Here is a 20,054-nt window from a genome sequence, read left to right as displayed (position 1 = left end):
AAACACAGGGAGAACATACAAACTTCTTGCAGATGTCGTCCTTGGTGGGATTTGAACCCAATGCTAACCACTGAGCCACCGTGTATCTTTATCCACTTTTAACGTCACCCGTCGTTCTTAGACCTGTGTAGCTTACCAAGCCCAATTTCTAAAAGTTGCAAGAGTGCTGTAAAATAGGAAGCTGCATATTTTTGCGCAAAAATGATGCGTCACAAACGTTTGTTTTTTTTAAACACCAAAAATTGATGTAAATTCCTCGCTACATTGCCCCTTTTCCAGCCACATTTTGTAGAAAAAAATAAAAAGACAAGGTACAGACAGCGGAGTTAAATTTGCCTACAGGAATGATTTTGATCTGGAGCGCATCGTACCCGGATACAGTCACTAGCGGGAACGTCAAACATCTTCTCAATTTGTTTCTCCACCCTTTCCGGATCTGCATTCTTCAAGTCTATCTAAAAGCAAAAGTATAAATACTAATTATTTATCAAAGCTGGACAACATCTAGAAACCATAGAAGAAAACTGGCATAAAATATAGTGTGAACAAGAGTTTAGGGAGAGATGTACAACTGGCACTGGCCTATAAAAGGGATTGTGTAATCGTACAAAACTAGCAAAAATGTAAAGTGCCTGGAAAACAAGGAACGTGCAATTTACCTCTTAGTAAAATCCTATGCTTTCTCAAGAACAGAGGAATTTTAATTTCATATTTTTTTTTAATCAAATCATTTTTATTGAAAAACTCCAACTACAAATATTCCATCTTTCAAGTAACATACATGACATAGTAATTCCATTGTAAAAATATGACCAAAGTATCTGAACTTCAATTCCCATAACCCACCCTAAACCCAAATCCCAACACTCCAGAGAGAACCATTTTCAGAGCAGTTCTAGAATAACGGACTATAGCATTCGTAGAAGGGGAAGAAGATAAAAAAGTGACTAACAAAGGGGTAGCAGCGTTTTAATGTTATCATTTACTGCTTGATGCCTGAGCCGGGGAGTGCACGCTGAAAACTGTTGCAGGCTGCTGTAATCACAGGACACAAGCAAACAGCATGGCATTTCCTATCAGCAGGGAGGAAGTAAAGGGAACAGTAATGAAAGTCTCCTCCTACTCCGCTCCATATTGAAATGAATAGTGTGCATCCTACAAATGAGATGCATACAGCAAACAATTGATTTTCCATACACAGGTTTTGAGTTGACCACTGGATATACACATGTGTATCACTAATTACCAGAACTGGAAATCGAAAAAAAAGACGAGCAAGTTTGGGGTGAATCCTGCCTTCATTACTGCACAGCCGCTCAGAGGGATCGGTACTAGGAACAGCAGGAGTGCCGGCGATGGTCACAGATTTACCTGCTGCGGGACTGAAGGAGTCTGATCGCGCTCGGCTCGAAGCTTTTTACCTTGTTTACGACAGGAATAATTGAAAGCTGTGCTTCAAAGGCCAGGAAGAAGTTTGCCACCGTCTATTAGAAAATAGACAAACTTAGGATAGAAACAATATGAACATATACCCTGCTATAAGTAAGTAAAAAGCAATAGGAAATATATATAATATAGGGTACTTAGTAAACATGTTTATTGATTAAAAAAAAAAAAGCCATCCCACCAGCACCAAGGTGTACCCAGTCAGTTATGTGAAGTATATAATAAAATACACTTTAGTACAATATTAGTATCTTGTCCCTTTAAATCTGCAGCTACTTCTGTCACCATGGTAACTGCATTCATACTCAGCCAATAGGATTGCTCGGTTTGAATTTGAAGAAAAAAAAAAAAAGTCCTATATGGTCAGTTTGTTCCATCTCATCTGAGTGTGAAGACAGACACCTGCGATCAGCGAGATTATAGGTATAAGACGTGATATAATATAACGGACGGAGCCGCATCCCATCACACGCACTCAGCGACCACAACTGACAGGAATCAGCACATTTATCAGAGGAGAAGTCATTATTCCCCAACACATGATAAGTGACAACTTCTAGATCTGCTGGGAACCCAACTAATCCCTGCTAGACCCTCCCCGGACCACCGCTCCATTCATTCTCTATGCAGGAGAAAGCTGAGTACAGCGCCCCCCATAGAGAATGAACGGACCGGCGGCTGAACATTTGCACTTCGCTCACTTCTATCTATAAGTGCTGTTCTGCTGATTGGGTCATAGCGGCCAAACCCACCGATCTAAGAGTCATCACCTATCCAGAGATCAGTGAGAACTTCTTCCAACTAGACATCCCCTTTAATTGAAGAGATCACATATCTGACAGCCAATCCTATTCATTCCCAATCTTCCCTGTGCCCAGTAATGCCCCTGGGTATATCGCCAATATGAGCCAATCACCAAACCCTCTGCTGACTGTTCCCCATGTTTTATAGATTTTGGATCCGTTTCTACAAGAGAAGATCTCAGCGGCCACCATGGGGATGGGTTACTCTGCCAGCGATGGAGCAGGTAGTATCCACCAGCCTGTGATATCTCACCTTCCTCCATATTCTGCTGTTACATGCGTTTCTTCAGCTTTACCCCTTCCCAACAGAACCAATTGATGGTTTTTTCTGTTTTTTCCTTGGCTTTTTCCAAGGGCTATAACTTTTTCATGTCTGTCCACATAGTGTGAGGTCTTGTTATTTTGCAGGATGAGCGGTACTTATAAATCCCACCATTCATTTACCACATAGTACTAGAAAACGGGAAAAAAAGTCCAAGTGCAGTAAAAGTGCGAAAAAAAAAGCCTGACCCTGTTTTTCTGGGAACGGTTTTAACGGCGTACATAGTGTGGTGAAAATGACCTGGTAATAGGATCCTACTCCTCAGTGTGATCACAGCAAGACCAAACTTCTCCAAGAGTTTTGGCAAAAGAAAAAAACTTTTTTTTATGGTGTCACCATTTTTTCTGAGACCCGTAACATTTTCGTTTTTCGGGTTGATGGAGCTGTGTGGGGGCTTATTTTTTGAAGGGCAAGAGGACTTTATTGATAACATTTTGGGACACATATGACATGGTCATCGCTTCTTACAGGGTTTTCTGCAGTATTGTGGCGAACGAAAAAAATGCAATTTTGTCTTTTTGAATTTTTTTCTGTGTTCACTGATCGTTTGTTTTTTATATTTGGATAGATTGTATTTCTCTGAAAGAGACCATACCACAAATGTGTATATTTTTATTATCTTTATTTTTAGTGGGAGGTGAGTTGAACGTGTGGGGTTTTAATATTTTAGACTTTTTTTTTTTTTTTAATTTTCACTGCATTTGTATACATTATCTGATTGCTTGTGCTATATACAGCGATACCACAGTAATGCTCCATATAGCAAAATCACGGTCTTCTTTACAGCCCAAATGAAGCTTTATGATGACAGGCACGGAGGCTTCAGCAGACCCCCGGATGTCATAGCAGTCCATCTGCGCCCTGTGATCGCGTCACAGGAGCGCCGGTGGGCGCATGGAACGATGCGTCCCAATGCCGGCGCGCTGTTAATGCTGCTGTTAGAGATTGACAGCAGCACTGAACAGGTTAACAGTGGTGGGCAGATCTTCGCTCCACTCGCAGCTCTTAGAGGCAGGTCCTGGTTGTTTGTCACAGCCATTATCTGCCATGTACGGGGCGAGCTGACTCTGCTCCATACACCCGCTACTGACTTATACCATACATGTACGGCAGATGTTGGTAAGGAGTTAAAGCGGTTGTCCAGCTTTGCGGCCATTTGTTTTTTTTACTTTAATGCAAGTATTTGGGGCTAAAATTGATTTCTGTAATTGAGTTTCATGAAAAATGTTGCGTTCTGTAGCATCTGTGCTGCACTGTCTATTCCTGGCTGCAAAATTAGCTAACTGAGAATCTATCAGTGAGCTCCTTCTGACAGTCTTAAGGGAGAGGTTGTAGATCTTTCATCTGTTTTTTTTCCTGAGTGCCTTTTAGCTGATCTATGCCCAAAGAAAACATGAAACTTGAATGTGCAGGGAAGCAATAAGTCTGTAATAACCAGTGAAAAATGAAACCTAAATGTAAAAAATTACTTTTAGTAGTAAATACATGGACATAAGAAAATACACACTGCTCAAAAAAATAAAGGGAACACTTAAACAACAGAATATAACTCCAAGTAAATCAAACTTCTGTGAAATCAAACTGTCCACTTAGGAAACAACACTGATTGACAATCAATTTCACATGCTGTTGTGCAAATGGAATAGATAATAGATGGAAATTATTGGCAATTATCAAGACACCCTCAATAAAGGAGTGGTTCTGCAGGTGGGGTCCACAGACCGCATCTCAGTACCAATGGTTTCTGGCTGATGTTTTGGTCACTTTTGAATGTTGCTTGTGCTTTCACACTCGTGGTAGCATGAGACGGACTCTACAACCCACAGAAGTTGCTCAGGTAGTGCAGCTCATCCAGGATGGCACATCAATGCGAGCTGTGGCAAGGAGGTTTGCTGTGTCTGTCAGCGTAGCGTCCAGAGGCTGGAGGCGTTACCAGGAGACAGGCCAGTACACCAGGAGACGTGGAGGGGGCCGTAGGATGGCAACAACCCAGCAGCAGGACTGCTACCCCCGCCTTTGTGCAAGGAGGAACAGGAGGAGCACTGCCAGAGCCCTGCAAAATGACCTCCAACAGACCACAAATGTGCATGTGTCTGCACAAACGGTTAGAAACTGACTCCATGAGGGTGGTATGAGGGCCCGACGTCCACACATGGGGGTTGTGCTCACAACCCAACACCGTGCAGGACGCTTGGCATTTGCCACAGAACACCAGGATTGGCAAAGTCGCCACTGGCTCCCTGTGCTCTTTACAGATGAAAGCAGGGTCACACTGAGCACATGTGACAGACGTGACAGAGTCTGGAGACGCTGTGGAGAGCGATCTGCTGCCTGCAACATCCTTCAGCATGACCGGTTTGGCAGTGGGTTAGTAATAGTGTGAGGTGGCATTTCTTTGGAGGGCCGCACAGCCCTCCATCTGCTCGCCGGAGGTAGCCTGACTGCCATTAGGTTAAGAGATGAGATCCTCAGACCCCTTGTGAGACCATATGCTGGTGCGGTTGGCACTGGGTTCATCCTAATGCAGAACAATGCCAGACCTCATGTGGCTGGAGTGTGTCAGCCTCATTTTGACTTGTTTTAAGGACATTACATCAAAGTTGGATCAGCCTGTAGTGTGTTTTCCACTTTAATTTTGGGGGTGACTCCAAATCCAGGCCTCCATTGGTTAATAAATTTGATTTCCATTGATGATTTTGTATGAACATTTGCTAAAGAAGAACTGCGCCCAGCGGAGCCAAGCTGAAGGAAGAGAATGGACTTGATCTGTCTTCAGACATTTTTTCAAGTTGCCCCTCAGGAAGGGGCCAGTTCACTTTTTAGCTGGGTTAAAATACACTGCTCAAAAAAATAAAGGGAACACTCAAATAACACATCCTAGATCTGAATGAATGAAATATTCTCATCGAATACTTTGTTCTGTACAAAGTTGAATGTGCTGACAACAAAATCACACAAAAATCATCAATGGAAATCAAATTTATTAACCAATGGAGGCCTGGATTTGGAGTCACTCCCAAAATTAAAGTGGAAAAACACACTACAGGCTGATCCAACATTGATGTAATGTCCTTAAAACAAGTCAAAATGAGGCTCAGTATTGTGTGTGGCCTCCACATGCCTGTATGATCTCCCTACAATGCCTGGGCATGCTCCTGATGAGGTTGCGGATGGTCTCCTGTGGGATCTCCTCCCAGACCTGGACTAAAGCATCCGCCAACTCCTGGACAGTCTGTGGTGCAATGTGATGTTGGTGGATGGAGCGAGACATGATGTCCCAGATGTGCTCAATCGGATTCAGCTCTGGGGAACAGGCGGGCCAGTCCATAGCTTCAAAGCCTTCATCTTGCAGGAACTGCTGACACACTCCAGCCACATGAGGTCTGGCATTGTCCTGCATTAGGAGGAACCCAGGGCCCACTGCACCAGCATATTGTCTCACAAGGGGCCTGAGGATCTCATCTCGGTACTTAATGGCAGTCAGGCTACCTCTGGCGAGGACATGGAGGGCTGTGCAGCCCTCCAAAGAAATGCCACTCCACACCATTACTGACCCACTGCCAAACCGGTCATGCTGAAGGATGTTGCAGGCAGCAGATCACTCTCCACGGTGTCTCCAGACTCCGTCACGTCTGTCACATGTGCTCAGTGTGAACCTGCTTTCATCTGTGAAGAGCACAGGGAGCCAGTGGTGAGTTTGCCAATTCTGGTGTTCTGTGGCAAATGCCAAGCGTCCTGCACAGTGTTGGGCTGTGAGCACAACCCCCATCTGTGGATGTCGGGCCCTCATACCACCCTCATGGAGTCAATTCTAACCGTTTGTGCAGACACATGCACAGTTATGGCCTGCTGGAGGTCATTATGCAGGGCTCTGGCAGTGCTCCTCCTGTTGCTTCTTGCACAAAAGCGGAGGTAGCGGTCCTGCTGCTGGGTTGTTGCCCTCCTACGGCCCCCTCCACGTCTCCTGGTGTACTGGCCTGTCTCCTGGTAGCGTCTCCAGCCTCTGGACACTACGCTGACAGACACAGCAAACCTCCTTGCCACAGCTCTCACAGATGTGCCATCCTGGATGACCTGCACTACCTGAGCATCTTCTGTGGGTTGTAGAGTCCGTCTCATGCTACCACGAGTGTGAAAGCACAACCAACATTGAAAAGTGACCAAAACATCAGCCAGAAAGAAAGCACTGGTACTGAGATGTGGTCTGTGATCCCCACCTGCAGAACCACTCCTTTATTGAGGATGTCTTGATAATTGCCAATAATTTCCATCTATTGTCTATTCCATTTGCACAACAGCATGTGAAATTGATTGTCAATCAGTGTTGCTTCCTAAGTGGACAGTTTGATTTCACAGAAGTTTGATTTACTTGGAGTTATATTCTGTTGTTTAAGTGTTCCCTTTATTTTTTTGAGCAGTGTATATAAAAAAAAAAATTACTGCAGCTTTAATACTATTTATTACGTCTCACCAGAAAGAACATGGCATAAGTGTAATTTAAAGGAAGAGGAGGACATTATTCACTCCAGTTTCCTGCGGCCCCTCGGGAGTATAGGTTGCTGCACAGTAGACCGCATTCTGCGTAAAACAGGAAAAAACACTTTTACTTAGTGGGATGAGGGCAGCACGGTGGTCAGTAGTGGCACTCTGTCAGTTGAGCATTGCTCCTAATATCTGGTTGTGTTTCCTGAGAAGAGGGGACCCACCAAAGAGGAGACCCACCAAAGAGGAGTTCCACCAAAGAGGAGTTCCACCAAAGAGGAGTCCCACCGAAGAGGAGTCCCACCGAAGAGGAGACCCACCGAAGAGGAGACCCACCGAAGAGGAGACCCACCGAAGAGGAGACCCACCGAAGAGGAGACCCACCGAAGAGAGACGAAGAGGAGTCCCACCGAAGAGGAGACCCACCGAAGAGGAGACCCACCGAAGAGGAGTCCCACCGAAGAGGAGTCCCACCGAAGAGGAGTCCCACCGAAGAGGAGACCCACCGAAGAGGAGTCCCACCGAAGAGGAGTCCCACCGAAGAGGAGACCCACCGAAGAGGAGTCCCACCGAAGAGGAGTCCCACCGAAGAGGAGTCCCACCGAAGAGGAGACCCACCGAAGAGGAGTCCCACCGAAGAGGAGACCCACCGAAGAGGAGACCGAAGAGAAGTCCCACCGAAGAGGAGACCCACCGAAGAGGAGTCCCACCGAAGAGGAGTCCCACCGAAGAGGAGACCCACCGAAGAGGAGACCCACCGAAGAGGAGTCGCACCGAAGAGGAGTCCCACCGAAGAGGAGACCCACCGAAGAGGAGACCCACCGAAGAGGAGACCGAAGAGGAGTCCCACCGAAGAGGAGACCCACCGAAGAGGAGTCCCACCGAAGAGGAGTCCCACCGAAGAGGAGTCCCACCGAAGAGGAGACCCACCGAAGAGGAGACCCACCGAAGAGGAGACCGAAGAGAAGTCCCACCGAAGAGGAGACCCACCGAAGAGGAGTCCCACCGAAGAGGAGACCCACCGAAGAGGAGTCCCACCGAAGAGGAGTCCCACCGAAGAGGAGTCCCACCGAAGAGGAGTCCCACCGAAGAGGAGTCCCACCGAAGAGGAGACCCACCGAAGAGGAGTCCCACCGAAGAGGAGACCCACCGAAGAGGAGTCCCACCGAAGAGGAGTCCCACCGAAGAGGAGACCGAAGAGGAGTCCCACCGAAGAGGAGACCCACCGAAGAGGAGACCGTATAGGAGTCCCACCGAAGAGGAGTCCCACCGAAGAGGAGTCCCACCGAAGAGGAGACCCACCGAAGAGGAGACCCAGCGAAGAGGAGTCCCACCGAAGAGGAGTCCCACCGAAGAGGAGACCCACCGAAGAGGAGTCCCACCGAAGAGGAGTCCCACCGAAGAGGAGACCCACCGAAGAGGAGACTGAAGAGGAGACCCACCGAAGAGGAGTCCCACCGAAGAGGAGTCCCACCGAAGAGGAGTCCCACCGAAGAGGAGACCCACCGAAGAGGAGACCGAAGAGGAGTCCCACCGAAGAGGAGACCCACCGAAGAGGAGACCGAAGAGGAGGCCCACCGAAGAGGAGACCGAAGAGGAGTCCCACCGATGAGGAGTCCCACCGAAGAGGAGACCCACCGAAGAGGAGTCCCACCGAAGAGGAGTCCCACCAAAGAGGAGACCGAAGAGGAGTCCCACAGAAGAGGAGACCCACCGAAGAGGAGTCCCACCGAAGAGGAGACCCACCGAAGAGGAGACCCACCGAAGAGGAGTCCCACCGAAGAGGAGACCGAAGAGGAGTCCCACCGAAGAGGAGACCCACCGAAGAGGAGACCCACCGAAGAGGAGTCCCACCGAAGAGGAGTCCCACCGAAGAGGAGACCCACCGAAGAGGAGACCCACCGAAGAGGAGACCGAAGAGGAGTCCCACCGAAGAGGAGTCCCACCGAAGAGGAGTCCCACCGAAGAGGAGACCCACCGAAGAGGAGTCCCACCGCAGAGGAGTCCCACCCAAGAGGAGACCGAAGAGGACAGAACTGCACCTTAAGATCCCTAGGGGGAAAGGGATGGCCAAAGGCCAGAAAAGACAACAATCGATCCTACAACAAAAAGGAAGAAGCAGAACCAGAACAACGTCCGCCATTACATCAACCGGTATTTGAGAGGAAAGAGGAACATCATGTGGACCATCCTGCTGGGACCTCTCTGCCGATAACATCATACGGCAATACCGGCTGGTAAGTATAAATCCACCAAAGTAATAATAGCAGGATAGTAGTTATATAGTGGTAGTATATGAGTATTAGTGTAATTTGAGTAATAATACTAGTGATAATAGTAAGAAAGTAATAAAATAACAATAGTAATAGTAGTAGGTAGAATAGCAGTGTGATCCAGGGTTCTAGGACTGATCGCCTTTTCTCGGGGTCAAGAAGGAATTTTTCCGCTGTGACACAAACTGGCTGAAGGTGTCCTGAGGTTTTTGCCTTCTTTTGGATCAACACTCTAGGTATAGGGTAGTATTAGTAGCAATAGGAAAGAAGAATAATACCGTAATAAGACATCAGGTTATTATTATTAATAAATATAAACTAGTTATATCTATAGAAAGAACAAAGAGTAAATAAAAATAATTATAGACGTAGTTCAATCAATACTGTAATATTAAATAGTTATAGAAAAGTTAGAGTAGTACTTTAATAAGAAAGCAGGACATAAGACAAAATATATAAAAAACTATATTAAAAACAACTGTAGTAGTACATTTAGTACAGTAATAGTAATTACATAACTAGTAACATAATTAGGTTTGATCCGGGGTCCTAGGACTGATCGTCTTTTCTCAGGGTCAAGAAGGAAATTTTTCCCTGTGACACAAATTGGCTGAAGGTGTCCTGGGGTTTCTGCCTTCTTCTGGATCAACACTGTAGGTATAGGGCAGTATTAGTAGTGATAGGAAAGAAGAATAATACTGTAATAAGATAGCACAATGTTAATAATAACCATATCAAATAGTTAGATTTATAAAAACAAATTAAAATAACTCCAGTAGTACAATAATTAGTGTAATATATAACTTGTAATAACATTATTAGGTTTGATCCAGGGTCCTAGGACTGATCGCCTTTTCCCGGGGTCAAGAAGGAATTTTTCCCGTGACACAAATTGGCGGTAGGTGTCCTGGGGTTTTTGCCTTCTTCTGGATCAACAGCTTTAGGCATAGGGATTTTAGTAATACCATTATTAGAATCACAAGAATAATAAAAAAATTCGAATTAAATTTTTTAATTAGTTTTATAACAGTTACAATTAATTGGATTAATGCAATAATAATAAATAGTAAAAATGGTGGTAATAACAATAAAAAAAACTAGTCCCAGTTACTAAGTTAGTGTAGTGTTAGTGTAGGGACCCATCTGAAGAGGTCGCCTTGACGTTGGCAGATGGGCTCGCACAATTTGCTCAAAATGTGTGCTAAGAACCTCATATTTCTATGTACAGGAGATCTAGCAGTAATTCCATTCAGGAGATAGATATCTGTGTACACACCCACTTTGTTATATACTTTTGTGCAGCACACAGGGCAGGTATACAGGTACAGGGCGAGAGTGTTAGTGATATTATAACTCGGCCTTAAGGATAAAATGCTGACAACTACAGAACCTGGAAACACATCCGAAACTAGACCTTGTAAGTAACTGGTTCCCAGCTAGTGGTGAATATGTACAGGGCAGTCCGGTACCAGGACCCGCTCTATAGGACACATTATCATCAGGCAGGTCCTGTCAGGGCTCTTACAAGATCTGCGGCAGAAGTGTGGCTGTATAACACATTCCTGCTCCTGCCTCAGCCTCCGACAGTGGAGCCAACCCTGACCCTGGCAGTTTAATCCACTGTATGACACAGTAGGGGGCTTCCACAGCATTTAGGCACTTTAGACAGGAGAGGGAGGCGCGATCATGGTGCCGATGAGTTTCTATGGCAGCCGAAATCTAACAATAGACCCCATGACGGCCATCTTACTGCTCCTATTAGACCCCGGCTGAGCAAAGGTCTATGAGGATGCCGGTGAGACTTATGTCGCCTGCTCTGCACATATTAGAAATGCCTAGGGCTGATTAGTTTTCCATTTGTAAATCTGATCCAGCAGCGCTGGGCTACCACTGACGTGATCAGGGCTATTGAGCTCCTAGATTGGGCAGAGGAGCTCAGTCTTCAGCAGGAGCTGGCCGAGGAGAGCGGAGCAACTTGCATGGGGCAGCTGCACAAGAAGTAACTCAAAAGGTGGAGATTTACCCGGAGACGTGGTGCCCGGGCTGTGATCTGCTGTGCAGGCTGCATAGTTGATGCCTCCTAGGACCCGAACTTCTGACTCGCCCCCTGGGCCGTGGGGCACGCGGAACCGGGCAATAGGGAGACTCTGGGAGTAGTAGTGGCGGCCCGGTCCCGCGGCTCAGGGTGGTCAGACCAATGGTAGTCTGCTGCTGTACTTTAGATAATGTCCGACTACGCCACCCGTGGATTGCGGTTATTAGGAACCGCCGCTGCAAGGCAGTCCGCTGGGGCTGATGTTACTCCCCACGGGAAGAGTGCGGCCCCAGGGCAGTGTAGTGGATGGTGGGAATAATGGTAGTGAGAGTCCCAGTACCGGTAGTGCTGGAGGAGCGAAAGAGCACACAAACAACGTCCAATGTCTTTTACTCACAGTTCAGGTACTCCGGGTCACTTCTGTGCACGTAGTGACCGCCCGAGCCGTGCTGCGTCCACCAGGTGAGGGGCTCGGTCAACTCCCAGGCAGCTCAGGAATATGGCACAGGACCCCCTTCTTTCCTTTCTCTGGCCTGCCTCACCAGTGACCCACTTCTGTCCAGCTGCCGCGGACTTGTGCGGTTAAACGTGGGCCCCGTCCTCCACTGTCCTATATGGTGCCTTCCTAGCAGGTTTGATGAGGTGTCGCACCAATAAATGATCACGACGACCAGTCTTTGGCTGAGGGTTGTTTCTCCTCCACCAACTTGGGATCCGGTACCCTTAATCTGCCTGACCCTTCACCCTGGATTCTCATGGGTTCTTAGGGTCCCTTCCACCTTCTTGTTCCTGAGCCCTTCTGTTTCTCTGTCTCTCCTCCGTCTTTCCTGTTCCTTCTTCTCCTCCCTTCTCATGGAGCTGGGCTCAGGTGGCACCACAGCTCCCCTTCACTTCCTCCTCGGCCTCTCACTAGGCCCTCCTGGAGTAGAGCTCCTACAGAGCCTATACTCCCTGTCTTCTCCTCTCTGGACAGAACCTAGATCTAAGATGGTGCCCACCTTTTATACCTCCCTCTGACCATGAGCCCAGGTGACCAGCAACCAGTGGGCTCCTACCTACACTCAGGAACCAACCCCTATCTGCCCCTACAGCACTGGGTGTTCCACCGCCCTCCCCACTCCAGGCAGGGACATAATCGGTCGTGCCTGCACTACTGTCTAGTGGGAGCACCGTTGAGCTGTCCCTCGGAAATGGGGTGTGTGTGCTGCATGCAGCTAACTGAGCCCTGGTCCACACTCCATCCTTACCCGGGAGTGGAATATCACACTTCTGGCAGAGGTGCAATACCCCTGTAGCGGCCGAACCCTCGGGGCGCTACACTTCACCCCTAACAGGCACAGCAGAGCTCGGACGGCTGCAAGTGAACGGAGAACGGCTGATTAGTAACTCCTGCGTCTCCTGCAGCTCAGATAAGAGCCGTACAGAGCGGGGGCTCAGTAATGATGAATACGGGAAGTGTCCGCCCCTCACATATCCTATATGCGGCCTCCAGAGGTAAAGTCTCCCCTGTAACCAGCGCCTTCTCCCACCTTCTCTGCTGGCATGCTCCATTGCTTAAAGGGGATGTCTGAAGAAAACAAGTTATCACTTATCCACAGGCTCGGTGATCACTTACTGATCGTGGGGGTCTGACCGCTGCGAACCATCGTCTGATCGGGAAGGAGTGGAAAGTCAGGATTCAACTGCAGCTCCATTCATTCTCTATGGGGCTCCAGAAAAGCCGAGCTCAGGGCTTGAATGCCACATAGGGAAGGAATGGAGCGGATCCTCGAGTAATAACATGTCCTCCTCTCCTCAGCTTTCTGTCTGTGTAAGTGGCTCAGCCCTTGTCTCCCCTTCTGCACCGGCTTCTGTACTGGTCCCTGTAGACTTTCTCCTATGAGGAAGAGGAACCCCTCTGCCCTTCTGCTCTCAGTCCTCTGCGGCTTTTCCCCATCGCTCAGTGCAGCCATTATATATAATAAGGATCATTCTTGTCCGGCTTTCATCTCGCCCAGCTGACAAGGTAATAAACATGTGAGGTGGAAGGTTCACAATTATTAGATGTGTTGTGAAAAGTCTCCACAGCAAATTCAGAGAAAACTGCAGGGTGACCGCTTGTGAAACCAGCACAAAATCCAGCGGACAGCGCCTCCCTGCCCCCCGCCGGTCTCTGTATCCTGGCATTCAGCTATTCCATTTGGTGCTTATTCAGGGAGGAAAATAAAAATGTGATGTTCTTACACAGACGCCTGAAGACGCGACGTTCGCTGCGGTGACACCCAGCTGCGCTTGGTATCACAGATCCTAGAAGTGTGCATTGATGGATTCCTCCACAAGAGGCCCTCATAAGCATTCACACACCTCCACCTTCCACCTCAGACCACCAGAGGGAGACCGTTAGGGATATATAAAGGGAAGGTGGAGCCAGGCAGCCCAGAAAGTGATTCAGCAGTTTCCTGCTCAGACACAGAAGGACTCAGTTCAGTCGAGCCAGAGCCTAGCAGTTCCTGCAGAAAGAGTTCAGTACAGTCTGTAGAGTGATTCCAGACTAGAACTCACAGAGCTCAGGATAGAGAGCTAGGAGTGTGCCAACGCTCTGAGAACGGCGAAGAAGAGCAGTGTCCCGGCTGCAGTGTGTGTAGCCTAGTGAGGGCCCCGAGAGGGGCCGAAGGCGAGTGGAGAGTGAGTACATAGGGGGCAGAGGAGCTTAATTAGCTCACCCTGAAGCATTTACCGGACACTGGGTCCGAAGCTTACCGGGATCTCTACGACCCAGTAAAGCATAACCGGAATCCCTGGAGAACTACAGGTCCCAGGATCGCTAGAGTGCTGATACGTAACAGAGCCAGGAGACACATAGGCCTCGCAAGCTGAGGAGCGTGTACTCCAAGAAAAGGCCCTACCACAAGGTCAGCCAGCGCAGGACAGAGACAAAGTTAGGCCTAGCTCCAGGCAGGTCAGAAACTTACTACGCAGAGGCAAGAAACAGGAGGCCCTACACCCGCTCATTGGGGAGGATCCTGATATGCACCCTTCACCCTACAGTGCTCCAGGATGTGCCTGACTTTCCATCAGTAAAAGGTACTGAAGTGACTACCGTGTCCGTCCCCGTTCTTGCTCTGACCCGGCTGGGTCTCGCCTGTCCTGCATTCCCCTTGCATACGCTGCCCTGAGGCCTAGATCCACCTGTGGGGAGCTATACCATCGAGCTGCCTCATCACCGGCCTCAGTGGACTGCCGCAGCGCTGGTGATTATCATCAGAAACCACAGGTGGCGTCACGAACTTTCATAAAATGAACAAACAACCACCCTTTTAAAGAGTGACCCCAGGGTACGGGCCCAGGAGCCGACCACCGCGACATCCCCAAGGCCAGGCAAAGGCCCGGGTACCGAGTCATCCCCATCCCCTGGGCTGGTCACTGCTTTTCATCATCCATGTTGGGCTGTTGTACGACGTGTGGACTACTCTGCTTGTTGGATTCTTGCATTACCACAAACACTGCCTTTATTTTGTGATTTCTGTGCCGCTTCCCATTTCTATTGGCAGCGTGATATACCAGCACGTGAGTGCTGCCACAATCATGTGTCAATAGGTTATTGATGGAGGCCGTGATACAGAGACCGTCCTGGACCAGGGAGGAGTTGGTACAGAAGCACCTAGAGAGGGGGGTACAGGGGCTTCATTTCAATTTTAAAACTTAGCTGGATTGTGTTTAGCTACAAGACTGGAAAGAAAAATAGAAAAAAAAAATTAAGATTTTATTATTTGGCAAAATCGTCCATCAGAGGTTTGGCCACTACCAAAAAGTTTTTGATGAACTTACAGTAGCAGCTGGCGAAACCCAAAAATCTTTGTAACGCCTTTAAGTCCTGAATATAATACCAATCCAATACCGTCCGGACTTTTGCCAGATCCATGCAAAAACAGTGAATGATAAGAAATAACCCAAAAAAGGGACCTCCTGAATGGAGAACATAAATTATTTGTCAAACCAGAGAAATGTATTATCTTTGAGTATCTGTAAGACCTGCCTGACATGTACCTGATGTGATACGAGGTGAATAAATTAGACTGTGGGGACCCCCAACGAAACCCCGACGCTCAGCCCCCCTACCGCCACCCCTTCCTTAACAATACAATAATGTAACTCTTACAACTGGATGGGTGAGGATCGGTCACAGCTTTATTAACTCTTTAACTCATTCCATTAGAAAGGCATTTTATTTCCAAAAATAATTCCGCTTGTTGCAGCATGCCCTGTGTCTCCACACCGGCAAGTTGGCCAACAAGAGTAACTTTCCAACATGTCCTTTCTATTTCAGGCCAAGGAGGATCCTGCGTACTCGTATGCAGGACTCAGACCCCCACCCATCATCATTAACGCTTGCTCCACTCCGTCCTGGAGTCCTGACAGGAATATGTCCAGTCCAATATCCGTTAAATGAACACCGTCGGGCCATATGAGGCCTGCTTTATCTCCTTCCAGTTCTCGGTGTCTTATCACTACACCACCTCTTTCCTTTAAAAATCTTGCCATCCGAATATTTATTAGCCGCCTTGTCCGTTCGATGGCTGCACTGTCTCGCGCACCTCGCCATACCGTTCTCGGCACAATCTCTGACCATATTATAGTTAGTTTACTAAAAAATGCTCTGAAGCACTCAGTGTCTAGCTTCATTATTGCCATTAGTTCTGCGCTCTTGTAATGACCGAAGTCGTTTCCCCCAGCGTGTATAACTAAGATAACCGGACCTGTTGCTTCTCTCCCTATGTTGATTACCTCCATTAGTACCTGTGGCCATCGCAGGCCTCTAATACCTCTCCAGTTGAAATATGTGTCATGAAACCCCATATTCCTCCCGCCTGGGCGGACTGTCGCCCTTTTTTCTGCCCAGTATATGTACGAGTGGCCTATCACCCACACTGTTGGCTTATCGTCACCTATAAAAGAAACAAACCACGTTAGGATAACAAGTCCTGTCTTATGTATCTCGCAAAACACTCGGATCGCCATCTGCCTATCCTCTGCACTTCCGTTTCTGACAGTCCTGCTCTAGCTGCTTCCGTGGCCGCGCCTATGCAGAATGAGTGTGTCCCGTAATCTTTGGGGTGGTTCCCTGCTGATGTTAGGCATTTATTAAATATAAATTGGAACTGGTATCTTGATAATGGAGTTCCATCAATGTGTGATAGGAAGAAATTACTTTGTGGCCTGATGGCTGTATATGTTTTTTCTATTGTTACCGGACACAGTGTACTGTTTGTGGGTTTTAGAAGCACCCAAGTGCCCTTGCCCGCTGGGTCTGTTTTGGATTTGCGTATGCGTAGGCGTATTGCATTATTGGCTATGACTACGTCCTGGTGTAATAAGCCTCCACTGGTGGTGATTTTGGATCGAGGGACTAATTCGCTTATGCGTAGCGCCCTGAAAAAGGCGATCACAAATGCAGTAGACAGTAGTGTTGCTTCAAATTGTGAGTGGCATGTTAATGGTGTTAGGGATATGATTTTTGAGAGCAGATTTAGTGACACAGGACGTCTGCACTCCTGACTTGGCTGACCTCTTTTCCACCCTTTTAAGGCTTGACTGATGATGAATCTTTTTGTCACATCTCCCCAATTCAGTAGTTGGAAATGAAATGCTACTCCGGTCCGCCACCGCTGCGCTGACGCCCCTGATATGCCCCTCATCATTAGCTGGTGGAGAAATTCTATGGTTACATCTAGTCTGGCTTGTTCACATTGGTTAACCCATCTGCCTGCTACTAGTCGTATCCAGTCTTCCCATGCCTTACCGTATGCTTTCCATGTTGACGGGGTGACTGACGCTCTGATTAATGGCATCAGCTGTTCGCCACTAGATCCCATAGGGAGGGTGGGCAACTGGTGCCCTACGGGTGGGCGTTGGGGAGGAGCTCTCTGAAAACCTGCCAATTGAATTGTGATAAAGCGTTAGCAGCAGCGTTAGATCCCCCCTCCACATTGTGGCTAGCGCGGACCCATACATTGTGTTTTAGGCACAGGAATGCTAGCCGGCGTAGTAGGCCTAGCACTGGGAGAAACGATGATGCCATCTTATTAATGCAGTGCGCTAGGCTGGTGTTATTTGTTATGAAGCGTATATTTTTGTTCGCTAGGTACGTGCCCCATATTTCTATGGCTACCACTATTGGGAAGAGTTCCAGGAGTGTCTGTTTTTTTGTTAACCCTTGTTCAGACCAATACAGAGGCCATAAGCCTGTGCACCACTAGTTATCTAGTATCGCTGCATATCCGCCCGCCTCTGCTGCCCCGGTGAATAATTTTAGTTCAATGTTGGACTGTTCTGCTGACATAAATAACGTGTGACCATTGAATGATTGTAAGAAGGTTTTCCACACCTCTAAGTCCGCCCGAAGCTGCCTGCTGATTCTGATTCTATGACTCGGTTTTAATGCACGTTTTGTTGCAAGGGATAAACGACGAGAGAAAACCCTTCCGACTGGCATCACCCGGCTCGCGAACACGAGGAGACCTAGTAACACTTGCATCTGTTGTAGTGTTACTTTCCGTACTGTGCAAAATCCCTCGATGAGGTGCAGTGTTTTTTTGTATTTTTTCTGTTGGGAGGTGGAATAACCTTGCTGTGGTGTCGATTTCGATGCCTAAGAACGATAGCTTTGTTGTGGGGCCTATGTTTTTTGTAGGGCACAATGGGACTCCAAACCGTTGAAAGATGTTTGTGAATTCGTTAAGTAATGATTGGCATTGATTTGAGTCTTTGGGTCCGACGAATAGGAAGTCATCTAGGTAATGTGTGACGGACCTATTGCCGGTTTTGTACCTCAATACCCATTCTAGGAAGGAACTGAATAGTTCGAAGTAATAACAGATATTGAACAACCCATTGGGAGGCAAGTGTCGTAGAAGTATTCATTGTCCACTTGGCATCCCAGCAGGTGGTAGCAATTTGGGTGCACCGGTAGAAGGCGAAAGGCGGATTCTATGTCGGATTTAGCGAGCAGCACTCCGGGCCCCGCCTCGCGTACTAACATTACTGCTCTGTCGAAAGACGCGTAGGAGACCGAGGCGTCTTCAGACGAAATACTGTCATTTACAGACTCTCCTTTTGGGTAAGATAAATGATGGATAAGCCGGAATGAACCTGGCTCTTTTTTGGGGATTATTCCCAGAGGGGAAACTCTTATGTTACTGAATGGTGGTGTTGGGAAAGGGCCCGCCACTCTGCCTAGAGCTACTTCTTTTTGTATTTTTTGCCTAAGTATTTCAGGGTGCTCTTTTGCAGATTTAAGGTTATTTGCAAAGGTGGGTGATTTATTAAGTTTGAAAGGGAGGAAAAAACTGTATGTGAAACCAAAACGTAACTGCCCCGCTGCGTCTTTCTTAGGATATTGGTCTAGCCAGGGGCCCATCGCGTTTACGCTCACCGGGGTCCTTGGATTCTGACTGTGGGAGTTTAATTGATAATTTGCTTGCGGGATGAGAACATCTTGCCGCGGGGTGGGCTGCACCCCAGGCTGAGCATTCATGTTTGTATCTGCATAAGGCGTAGAAACGACAGCGTCCATCATTGTACTGCCAGCAGGCCCCTGGTCTACGTACTACCACTGAATTTTGGCCTGCTGTTGCCTGTTGTCCAGTAGCCGTTGTTGGAAAGGGATGGTGTTTCTGTAACAGCATTAATCGCAACCATATGTCTGTAGCTTTTACCCCCCAGCCTAGCTGTGGTTGCAGGGCCAACCGCCTCCGGAACTCTTCATCGTAGCGCCAGCATGCTGAACCGCCGTGGGCTTTGTACGAGTTATACACCGTATCCTGGTATATGAATAGTTCTGAGCAGCGTTCCGGATGCTTTTGGCCCATGATGCAACCCAGCACTGAAAACGCCTGTAACCAGTTACTCATTGTCTTCGCGACCTTTTGTCTATTTCTGTTGAATGGTCTGTCGACTATCCTTTTCTCTTTGTCTATAGTATGTTGGTCAGCGGTTACAAGTGACCAAATGTCGATGTAGTCATTATTCCATATTTTAATTCTGGTTTCCTTGTCTATGTGTGAGCCCAATGGGCTTATCCTGCAAAAGAATGCGTCCTTGTGTACGCTGGCTAATGGTGGAGTTGTTTTAGTAGAATTATGTATAGCGCCTGGTGGCACGGATAGTTGTTCGACTATGGCCTTAAGGGTCGCTATTAAGTTGGTGTTACTATTTCCCATTTCAGTTATACTTATATTGCACGCACCCATTCCTGCGGCTGGAGGAGGGACTCCGATGTGTGGAGGGACTCTGACACCAGTCTCGCTCGGGGTGAGCAGCGTGCCTCTGCTCTTAGACCTGCGTGAAATCGTTGTATCGTGCAGACTGTAAGCTCTGGAGGGTGCCATTGTATCGTTTCTGTCCCCCGGAGGACGGGATCGTTGGGGCTCGACATCTCTGATGCAGAGGATGGTGAGCGCCACCTTGAGGACCGCGACCTGTGACCCCTCCTGTGGGATGCCGATCTCCACTTTGCTTGTGACGACCGCTTCCTTCGCCGGTAACTTGTGTGCGATGGCGTAGATCTGTCGTCGGAGGAACTACAGCGAGTTCGCCTAGAGTGAGTACGCCTAGAGTCTCTGTGTCCCTAAGGGTGTATGGGGGGTTCTGCGCAGTTTACATGTGTCCCGCCGGGACATGTCGGTGCTATTTGTGGCCAGGGCGATGCTATAACG

Source organism: Phyllobates terribilis, unplaced genomic scaffold (genome assembly GCF_046119375.1).
Source record: "Phyllobates terribilis strain yellow unplaced genomic scaffold, ASM4611937v1 Scaffold_299__1_contigs__length_2334479, whole genome shotgun sequence".
NCBI classification, from domain to species: domain Eukaryota; kingdom Metazoa; phylum Chordata; class Amphibia; order Anura; family Dendrobatidae; genus Phyllobates; species Phyllobates terribilis.
The sequence above is the reverse complement of the archived record's forward strand: the minus strand, read 5'-3'. Positions refer to the sequence as shown.